The 10691-nt window shown below is 40.8% G+C and overlaps 1 protein-coding gene across 1 annotated transcript in view; it reads left to right on the top strand.

The window, feature by feature from the left end:
- Positions 1 to 9308: 9308 nt before the first annotated feature.
- SERPINB5 (serpin family B member 5) overlaps positions 9309 to 10691 on the top strand; it is a 14824-nt gene continuing 13441 nt past the window's right edge. The window contains exon 1 of the mRNA XM_005425828.2: positions 9309 to 9404. The gene's annotated coding sequence lies outside the window, so the exon portion shown is untranslated. The remainder of the gene's footprint in view (positions 9405 to 10691) is intronic.

Raw genomic sequence — 10691 nt, forward strand, 5'->3', positions numbered from 1 at the left:
AAGTGTCATGTTAGGGGCATTACTTCCATTTGAGGGACAAGTGGAGTCACATTATCTAATACTTCTCAGTGCTGAAGTTCCTGTGTTATCATCTTCTAAGAATGATTGTGTACAACCAAGTGTAATGAAAATAAAACATATTAAAGGTGTTAATATGGGTACCTGCTGGCCTCAGCTAAGTCCATCCCATAACTGCCTGGGGCGTTATTGCTCACATTGCTATGGCATTATGTGGCACAGGCACTGATGATCTGTGTTTCCTAAGGCTGAGTAAGCTGTTGTGGAGAATGCTTCCTGCTGCCCTGCCTTGGTTTGGAGGGAACAGACCCACACTGCTTGTTGCCTGGACACCTTGGGCCAAGAGCAGATGGATACATCAATAAAACAGGTCATGCCTGCAGCACAACCAGGTGTCATGTCTATGATTCTCCTCTGCTGTGGCAGCTGAGGGCTGGCTGGAGATGACTAATGTTACCACCAGAGTGAGACTGGCATCACCTAAATGATGTGAGAGCCATGCAGGTAAGGGAAGTCACTGTCTTAGAGACCTTTACAGTGCAGACAGACAAGGCAGAGAAGGCAGGAAAATAGAGCCTCGTTTTCCTGTATTTCTCTAGCTGATGAAATGATGCTGACTCTGGTCAGATCAATCTGACCTAGGTAACAAAGGCTGTCAGTAGCAACACTAGCAAGTAAAATTCAGGTTGTCCAAATTCCATTGCGGCACTTCGATCCAGTTTGGTGTACACATGGTGAGCTCATGCACTTGGGACAGGACCTGCAATGCACTCGTGGTGCAGCTGGGTCCCTTCTTTGAACCATGCTGGGCTGAAAAGCTGGAGCACTTCAAACCACCAGCTGTCTTTGGGAGCCTTTCTGCCTGTTACATAGAGCCTGGCCTGTGGGAGTCCTGCTGCTGTGGTATTCCCAGGTGGATGGCTGCCATACATAACCCCTTTCAATAGCACTGAAACCACAGCAGCCTTGTAGAGGAGAGCTCTTACTCCTGAAGCACTCTGTGCTCTGGGTGCAGAGAAGGTGTTGTGCAGCTATGGAGCCTAGGAGGGAAAGAATTAAAGCTGTATTCAGGACCAGAAGGACTGACAACAAAATAAAGCCATGTTACATTTATGACATTAGAGACAAGAATGAGCTTTGGGGTGAGACTGGGTTTTGAGGAGTTCGTGGTCCTCCAACTCTACCCAGTCTGAGGTGGATGGTGACAATATTTCCTGCCATAGTACAGTAATGGGTGTGGTTGTGCCTACCTGGAAAAGAAAACTTAAATTTGTCCCTTTTGAGCTAAACACTTCATATTTCTTAGTTATGTTAATTTTCACTCTACTTCTGGTTTAGTTTTTAAACTTGGAAATTCAAAATATGTAAATGTTTGAAGGTACACTGATTTCAAATCAGGTGTGCATATATACAAAATGTGTTGTTTTCTGGACTAAGTTAGTTTAGTCCAGGCAATGGAATGACTTAGGATGTATATTCCTGTAGTTCATATTGAGATTAATCCAGCACAACATGAAAATAGCCTATGACAATGATTGCAGGTATAACTCAGGGCACATTTTGAAGCTATTCATTTGATCTTTTGACAGAATGTAGAAATAAAAATGTTGCTTATTTTCTTAAGTTGTGAAATGTATTGTTCACTGCTACTACTATGTTTTTTGAACAACATTTAGCATAGTGAATTTCAGGACTTTTTTCCCTACGGTTACGTGAGTACCAGCAGAAATTGTCATGAATAAAAATGAAATCTGAAACAGTATTTTTCTTAACTTTTCATGTCTTATCTTCAAGGGCAATATTTGCCCTCTACGAGCATAAGTCTGGAGATTTCTGAGGTTTTTCTCATCTTGACCTCAGCAGACAGGGACTCTCATGGACATTCTATACAGAGACCAAGGGCAAACATTTCACCTAGGTCTTTTCTGCATAGCATTCCATTTGTTAGATCTTGATAACTTGTTGAGATTGAATGAAATAAAATCTCTTCAATGATGGCTTTTTGTACAGTTGAGCAGATGTGGCCTCAGGGCTGTATCGGTTTACTCATTTTCATTTAAAATACACAATTTTGCCAGCTGGAAACTGCCAGCTCTTTTACACATATATGAGTTCAGGGATTTTGTGCTATGCATTGTTGAGTTTGGTGCAGCAGCATTTCTTTTTGAAACATTTTCATAGTCACAGGACTTAACAGCCTTATATAGCCCTATTCACCTCAGAGATTTTATTGTTAAAAACTTAAAAAGTGCTCCCCAGCCAATGTTTCTTTGAGTTTAGTAATGTTCAGGTTTGGACTGTGCACTATAGATTGCTTCATACTGCCTTCATTTAAAATTTTGATGACCTGTAGAATCATTGGAACAACTCCTAAGGATATTCTAGATGCTCTCATCAGCTGGGGGTCTGTTTTCATCACTGCCAGATTTTTCAAAAATATATGCTGTATCCCAAAGAGAAATCATGGGTCTCATAAAATTGGAAAATCAAGTTCTACAACCTGTGTTATGAAAGGGTTCGAGCCAGCTGGTTGTCACAGCATGTGTCTCACTGTCTTAAAAAAGACACAAATCTGTGAGTTGACCTAGATTTTCTTTCCCTGAATCTCCTATGCAATAGAAAGTCTGTAGTGTTTACTGTTGCCAGAGTACCAGAAATCTGAATTGTATTAGGCAGGGAGAAGCATAAAAGCAGTTCTGCTCCAGTAGGTCCTTTTTAAAGTATTACCAGACTCCTCTAAACAGATGACAGGGGAATAACTTTTGCCATTCCAATATACAGCAGAATAACTGAACCTGGCTGTTGCAAAACAGAGATTCATCTGCATGAGTAAGTTTTAAGACTGATGGGCTGCCTCTGATGCTTCCAGACTTAATTTTCGCCCTGAATGGCTTTTCAAAGTGGCTTTTGCATGTGTGACTGTAGAGAGCAGTGTTTCCAACATAACCGAATGGCTTGTGGCCTGAATGATTAAGGTGATAAAGGGAGAGAGAGCTGGTCTGGGACTAGACTAGTTGTGAGCTACTGCAGTGTAGTCTGCACTAGATTAGTGGGCTAGAATTTCCCTACTGGATCCCTGTTTATTAATCCCTAAGCCTTTTAATTAGGTATGGAAAGGAGCAAAAAACTGGATAGAGAGGTCATTTAACTTTCTCTTGATCCACGCCACTCTTAGCAGAATAATTTTCGTTTTAAGCAGGAAGCTCTTGGAACCAGGCTATTATTCTACCATAACCTGTCTGTAGTGCTTCCACACCTTTCAATACAATTGTCTCTAGGAAGTCTGTTGCCCTTTTTTTACCCAAAACCCACTGAAGTCAGTAGCCACATTTGCAGTGGACTTTGAATGTTGGCCTCAGACAAATAGGGAAGTATTTGCATGACCACAAGTAATAACATCTTTCCTCATTACATTTTTGTGTTATTAAATTTAATGCCCTACTCCTGTTATATAAATGTTAATGTTATTGTGCTAGTAAGTTTATTAGCTTGTAATATACATGCAGTATCCTCTGAAGTTTTTCCATAGAGCTTAATGGGACCATTAGATCTCAGAAGGACTGAGGAAAACTAGTTTTCAGTGGATATTGCCTGGATAAATATAAGTGGGAAAGTAAGAAGGAAGAATTCTATTACCAAGTCCCAGAACTTTCTTTTGTGAAATATATAACTGAGTCTCACCATTTACAGCATTTTTATACTTTCCCTATCATGGGCTAATAAACTATTATTTTCTGCATGTTTTGTGGCACAAGTCTTGCAATCCTGGGTCAGTGGTCATAGAAGCTGAATCAACTGACTGTGGGAATAGCTGCCTCACTTTCATAGGTTTGCATTTTGCATTAGCTGGAGTCTTGGACTATTATTTGTAAATTTTAAAACCGGGAGCCAAGATAGGTTTGCAGTTATAACTTATGTAATTTACTGATCGCACAGACAACATGCAGGGTGTGTTTTTCCAAATTGTGCATAAGAATCCACACGGTGTTTTGGTTGCCTTTCACCTGGAGAAGCAAGAATTAACATGTTCACCTCTTGTCTTAGCTGCATGCAGGGATAAACAAAGACCTTCATCCTACCCTGAAAACACACAAGAGAAGCGAATTCAGCCTGTGAAGTCACGCCCATTTCCAGTGAAATATTCAGCAAATATTTATTCTAAGCTTTTATTTTCCTTTAATGTGCATAAATTCAGTCTGTGAACCTGCACTAAGCAAGCCTGGGAAAATATGTGCCTTCGCCAAGATTAATCACCCAGAGTTAACTACTTGGATTACAGAAGAAAGTGACTCATCTACAGATGACAATGGATAATAAAAAAAGTGTGTGGGGGGGGAAATTCCCTCATTCCTCCTTCCTGATAAGGAGGCACCTAAGGGGAGGAGTACAAAAAACACAGAGCTGGAAGAGAAGCTGTGTGTCAGAGTCCAGGTCTGCTATGGTGAGCAATGAAGGTCATGTAATTCCTTCCAGAATCGGCTGAACCTTGAGTTAAAACTGGTTTGGTGTGTGAGGGAGGGAGCTGCTTGGTCCTTTATTTCTTTTGGGAAAGATACTTCAGGTAATTTATCTTATGTCAGTGTGATCTCCTCCTTTAGAGTTTCCACATTGACAAGAACAATCTTATCCACATGCAAGTTTTATTTTGCTATTTGAAGGCAGATAATTCTAAAATTGCTCATATGCTCCATTTTGAATTTACTAATGGATTATTATGCTGCCAATAATTCACTAGTGAGGTCTTCCACAAATCTGTAATCAAGCACAAAAAATTGTGGATATGTAAGGAAATCATTCCTAATAGCAGCACACTTGTGGTTAAGTGATTTCAACTAAACACTTCAAACATGTGAAAATATCACTAAATTGAAAAAAATACTGAGAAAGCATAACAAATGTGAGTGTGTTTGCATTTTTTCTGGGACAAAAATAGGGCAGGTGATTTTGAATCATAGATTCAGCCTGGTGAAGGAAGCTGATGCAGTAACAATGGGCACTGGTGACAAAGGAAGAAGACTATTATGTTTGTCCCCATGAGATGGCACCCTGAACCAGCAGTGCACACAGGGATGGATTCAAAGTTGGGATTTTTTCATGTAAGGAATAGATCACAGGTGTTTTGATGAAAGTTTTTAATCCAAAGCATTGTCTCTCTGGAAGTTGATCTTTGTACAGTTCCAGAGTAATGTGTCAGAGTTTTTAGCCTGGTTTACATATATTAATTTCCCCTTGTGTTTCAAATTCCTAGTTATATTGCGAGGCTATTCCAAGTAGTCAGTCAAATCTGTGTCTTTATTAAGTTGATTTACACTAAGCATTATGCCTGGTGCTAAGTGTTTGGAGCAACACCTTTAGGGAAAGTAGTCAAATCTTCAACAACCTTATCTCAGTATGCAGAATCATTAATTTCCTACTGAGCAAATTAAAGGCCTTGTTCTCACTGAAATCTGTCAGCTGTTTGGTTGCCTATTTCATTTTTTCTCCCATTAAAACATTTTTTCCAATGAAACCTGTTCAGAAGAGTTCAGAAGAGCCTCACCAAAAAAAACCCCAACAAACAACAAACTAAAAAACCCAACACAAAAGTAAAAGCACTGAAGTATGAGAAATTAATTTCCTGTCTGTTATTTGAAGTAACCACTGGTGAGTAATACTTCTACATCAGCAGAGACGTCTGAAGAAAACTATTCTGCTACCATATGTGTTGGTTCAGTGTGTTGCTATGTGACACCATCCTTTACACGTATTGGTGAAGATGCCTTGGGAGGGAAAAAAAATAGGCTGTTTGTTGCTGTTCAGTTTATGTCTCTCTCAATGGAAGCATAGAGTGCTTTGTTATTGGAGTGTTATTTTAATTTCAAATTAACTTGTGGTCGATGTGATCTTTTACTCACATTTCTTATGGACTGAAAAATACTTTGGCTATGGCTTATTCATGTTATTAAATAGTAATGTAGACCCATGCTATGTGAAAAGCTCTGCTGTGTATACTTGTTTACAGACACTGCAGTCTTTCTTACACTTTGAATATTTCTAATTGTATTAAAGATGTAGGTCACTAAATCAAAACAAAAGTGTACAAATAACCTCCTACCACTGGTTTCCTTGCAAGATCCAAAGCTTATTGTGAATGCTGTAACTCGATTAGAAGATCTTTCATGACTGAAAGCGTAGAAGGAGTGCACCAGTTTTATTCATTATTCATTATTCAGTCCCACTTGTAGATGATTCCCCAAGTGATCTTCTAAATATGTGGGCATTAATTGCAATCAGACATGCACTAAGAATTAGTGATTGGGGGAAGGAAAATAAGGACTACAGTGGATGCTTTGAGCCTCTGAAATAATTGAAATATTCTTCATGCTGTATTGACCAGCAAGAGTATTCCCTCCCTGCAGCAAGAGTGGGGAGAAGGCAGCTGGTGTTTTTTTCCTTTCCAGCAGCATGTAGGAACAGTGTTCCTAGGAGGGAGTGGCAGGGAGAGCCAGAGGAGTGAGGACTGAGAGCAGACTGAATAACAGCAGAGTCACCTGGTGGGTTGCATCCCTTCTGCAATGGAGTGTGTCTGGCGTGCCAGTTCAGAGATGCAGGCACACAAATGTAACTGCTGGATCTGTAACTGTAGCATCCAGCAACATCTTTGGATTTTTCCTTGAGACCTGGAAGAGTGAGGACAGTAGCTCATTTATTACTTTGCCAGTAGACTGTAACTTGGCTGTGTTAAAGGCTTCACACTAAGATTCAAAGTGTCACATCCCCTTTGTTTCTACGTTATTCTTTTTACCTATTTTTTGATAGGAGATGTCCAATTCACAGGGGACTCAAACATAATTTTTATTTTTTCATAAGGAAAAATCCTGTTATTAGTTCTATTTTTTTTTTATTGTGGTCATAGAAAAATAGGTCATAATAGGTGTGAGTAGAAGATACTTTGAGATTAAACTGAACAAAAATAATTTAGTGAAAGGTAAATGAAGGACATGGGGATGCTGATACAAGTAGTTGTTTTTCAGAGTGAGGAAGAGTGTTCATGGACACAGTGGCAACTGCTTCACTTGTACTGTGCAAACTTCAAGAGTAAGAAGATTCAGCATCTTCGTATTCTTCAAGTTAGCATCTTCTGCTTTCACACATCTTCCTTGTTGGTCTGTAAGTAACACCTAGTTATATACCAGCAATTCTCATAAATCTGAATAAGTAGCTAGCAGGAAGTCACTATTGTAATTTTAACACTGCTTTCAAGAGCAAGTGAGCCCAAACTGTTCATTCTTAGGGGAAGCAAAACTGGCCTGTGAGTGACTCAGTTACAAGAGCTAGTGTACTTCTTCACTTGAAGCATAACAATTGCAGCAGTAATTACAAGTTTCATGGCACCATGATCAGAATTAATTTCTCAGCCTAACTAGGTCAGACTGAAGGATTCTGTACTGCTACATGGTGTCAGATCTCAGCCATTGCACAGCAGTTTCCCAGTGAAGTGTAAGTGATGTTTATACGCCTCCATCTTGGCGATGCAGAGCCCTTTCCCTTTTCCACTGTCCAGCCCTTTGAGGCACATACTTATATCTGTATTTCCTGCCTATCAGTAAGAAGGACATGGATCTGGTGAGTTGTGCTGTCTCTATGAAGGCAGTCTGCCTGTTGTCCACCTCCCTATAGCTTATCCAGAAGATCCTGAGCCACTTCACAGTGACTATACTTGTTAGACCTGGGTCTGAAAAAAGGTTTGCTTCTGCAGAGATGGCAACACTTGGCTTTAGATTACCTGCAGACATCTGAGAAGAGTCTGGCAGCCAAAATTATTGTGTATTTTCATACACATTTCCCTTACAGAAAGCTTAATTAGATACATAACAATGATGTCCCAGATGGCACAGTTTAGCCAGCTGGCCTGTATCTTATTTTAATTGCCTAAACATATCCACACCCTGTCTTTGTTATGAATTCAGTTATGGAAAAGGATATGAATTTTAAATTTTCTGTCTGCCAGTGATGGAAGGTGAACTCCATCTGCATCACAGAAAAAAAAAATCATTTGGGTAATAAGAGCTGAGGAGCTTCTTGGAAGGAAACATGGGTAGGACCCAATCAGGATGGTGTGGTGTGGCCTGATTTATGCTCAAAGCAACACAGAAACATGTAGTTCCAGAAGGAGATACCATCTCCCCAGTTCCCACTGTCACCAAGGGAGTGCCATGCTGGTGAAAATGCATCCTTTGGTGTCCTACCCCTCTCATTTGGGCAGCTGGGCACACCAGCACTTCAAACTTGAAAGCAGATGCAATTACCTTCCTTGTGCTTTTTGTAGTCTAAAAATATGCAGGGCCACCTGGGGTTACTGAGGCGTGGAGTCGAGCTGTGCCTGTGGTGTGGGGCCATTTCCTCATGGGGACTGAGGGGCAGCCATGGCCTCCCAGGGTACTTGCTGCTGTTGTCCACTGTGGACAGCTTGGCTGCCCAGCCAGGGAAGTGTGTGCAGCAGGGTCAGGGCTTGGTAAGGACAGCATATGTCTTTCAAACGGTAGAAAATAGACCTGGTGGGCTGCACCGGCACGTCTCCCTGTCCCCTCCTTTTCCCACCCTGTCATGTTCATCGGTAATAACATGGGCTGTATTTACATGAACCCAGTGGTGCCCATTCTGGAAGTGAAGGGGTGGGATTTTCTGTTCCCCTACCACCTCTGCGGACAGCTGGCAGCAGGGAAGGCTGTTCCCCTGCAGAGGACTTGGCTGCTTAGGGGAGGGAGCTTTGCTTTGCAGCAACAAGATGTTTTCCTTTGAGCATTAACTTCAGTTTGACCTTGGGCTTTTTAGGCAGCCAAACACACACATATGCCTCGTGGGCAGAGTTAAGATGCAAAGTGCCCAGCCACACACTTCTACGTGTTTTGCTTTTCTTCTGGATCTCTTTTTCACGATTACAATTTTTCTGCAAATAGCGGTAATCCCTGTTGGAGTTTCTTGGAATGCTGGTTTTGCTGAGAAGATCTTTAAGTTGCTCATCAACTCCTGCATTCGCTCCTTCGTTCGTTCTTGTCTGCTGCCTTTTGTGCTGTGCTTGCTGAAGGCAACACACAGGGCCGCTCTTTCCTGCCAGAGCTTGTTGTTGTCTTCAGTGGCTGGGCAGGCAAAGACAACTCTGGTGTGAATCATTTTGCTCCTCCAATGTAGGAGTTGCCACGAAGAATGATTAAGGGAGGGGAAAAAAAAAGCGAGAGTGAGAGGGAGTGTGTGTGTGCACAAATTGAGGCTGGGAAAGTGGGAGTGGTGTCAATGAGTAGGCAAGTAACAGAGTCTTCTGCTCAGCAAGGTTTCTGCACGGGCAGCTGGTTCTTCGTGCTGTGCTCACTTCATTGATTCGTTTACCAGGATTATAGCCTTGCAAAGTAAGTACAGTTTTTTTCTTTCTCTGATACTTTAATTTATGCTGAGCTAATAGTTAACAAATCTTGGCTGTGAAACATAATTGCATGGAGGGAGTGGGATAAGAAAATTTGTGCCAAAAATGTACATGTGGAATCAAAGAAGCTTTTTTGCCTTCCCAAACAACTCTGTTTTGGTTTCATTTCAAAACTCCTGCAATTGCTATGCTAGGTTTCTTTCTTTTTGGAAAGATTCATTGGAAGCAGTGAATAAGATCTGGCAGGTAAGACAGCAAGGGCATTAGGAATTGTTAAAATACAGTGGTTTATTGCTAATGGCTATTCCCATATTAGAAAAAGCAGGTTGTGTATGATGCCATGAAAATCTTCCATATGCCAAAGTAGGGTTTAGGTTGGTTTGTAAGCCCCTGCTAGAAAGGAATATTCCTCTCGTTTTCTGAAGAGGTGTGTATGCTCTGCTGTGTTTGCTCTGACTTATTAACCAAGTGAGTAATCCACACTTGTTTAAAGTGAAGGACAGGAGCTTAGGCCTAGTAATTACACATTTATTTTCAGTGTGACCATTTAGTTTGAACAGTTCATTGGCTATTGAAGTACAACAAAGCATGTTGCAGTGGCTTGTTTCCCTTTCTTTCCTGGAGTGACTTTCCCCACTCTTGCTGACAGTGCTTTTTCCTCAACCATATGAGATGCTCTGGTCCCACATCAGTCTGATGTCTTGCACTCCTCGATGTCTGTTCAGACAAAATTTTTGTCCTTGGTTTCTATCCAGGTAATTTGTCAGGTGGAGAGTTGTCATTTCTGTAGAAGAAGGAAAGGCTCAGATAAATATTTTATTTCCTTTGTATAGTATATGCTGAGTAAGAGCTTAAGTAGGGTCATGTTAAACTCTTGATCTAGTTTCAATATTAATGCCTCACTTGTGAAATTTGCATGTGAGTTGTTTTATGTAATTAATCCTCTTGGAATTTTGTTTGGACTGGAGAGACTACAGCACTGGCACTCACAGCTCCTGAGATATAAACCAAATATATCACCCAGGATTGGATAGCCAGCGTTGTCTCTGCTTTATCTGCCACAGGTGTCTTCTCCTGGAGAGACTGCTTAACCAAAAGAAGAATAAAATAAATACTTGGTTCTGCTTTATTGGATTATTCCTGCCATGCGACTAACTTGACTTGTCAGATATTTGCATACAGATGTTGCTATTCTTGTGATTATATTTTTGAGTATAAATTATATTTAGATTTTCTCTTAGTAATCAGATAATTAAAAAAGCCTCCCTGTTGG

The sequence above is a fragment of the Geospiza fortis genome, unplaced genomic scaffold (genome assembly GCF_000277835.1).
Source record: "Geospiza fortis unplaced genomic scaffold, GeoFor_1.0 scaffold154, whole genome shotgun sequence".
Taxonomy (NCBI): domain Eukaryota; kingdom Metazoa; phylum Chordata; class Aves; order Passeriformes; family Thraupidae; genus Geospiza; species Geospiza fortis.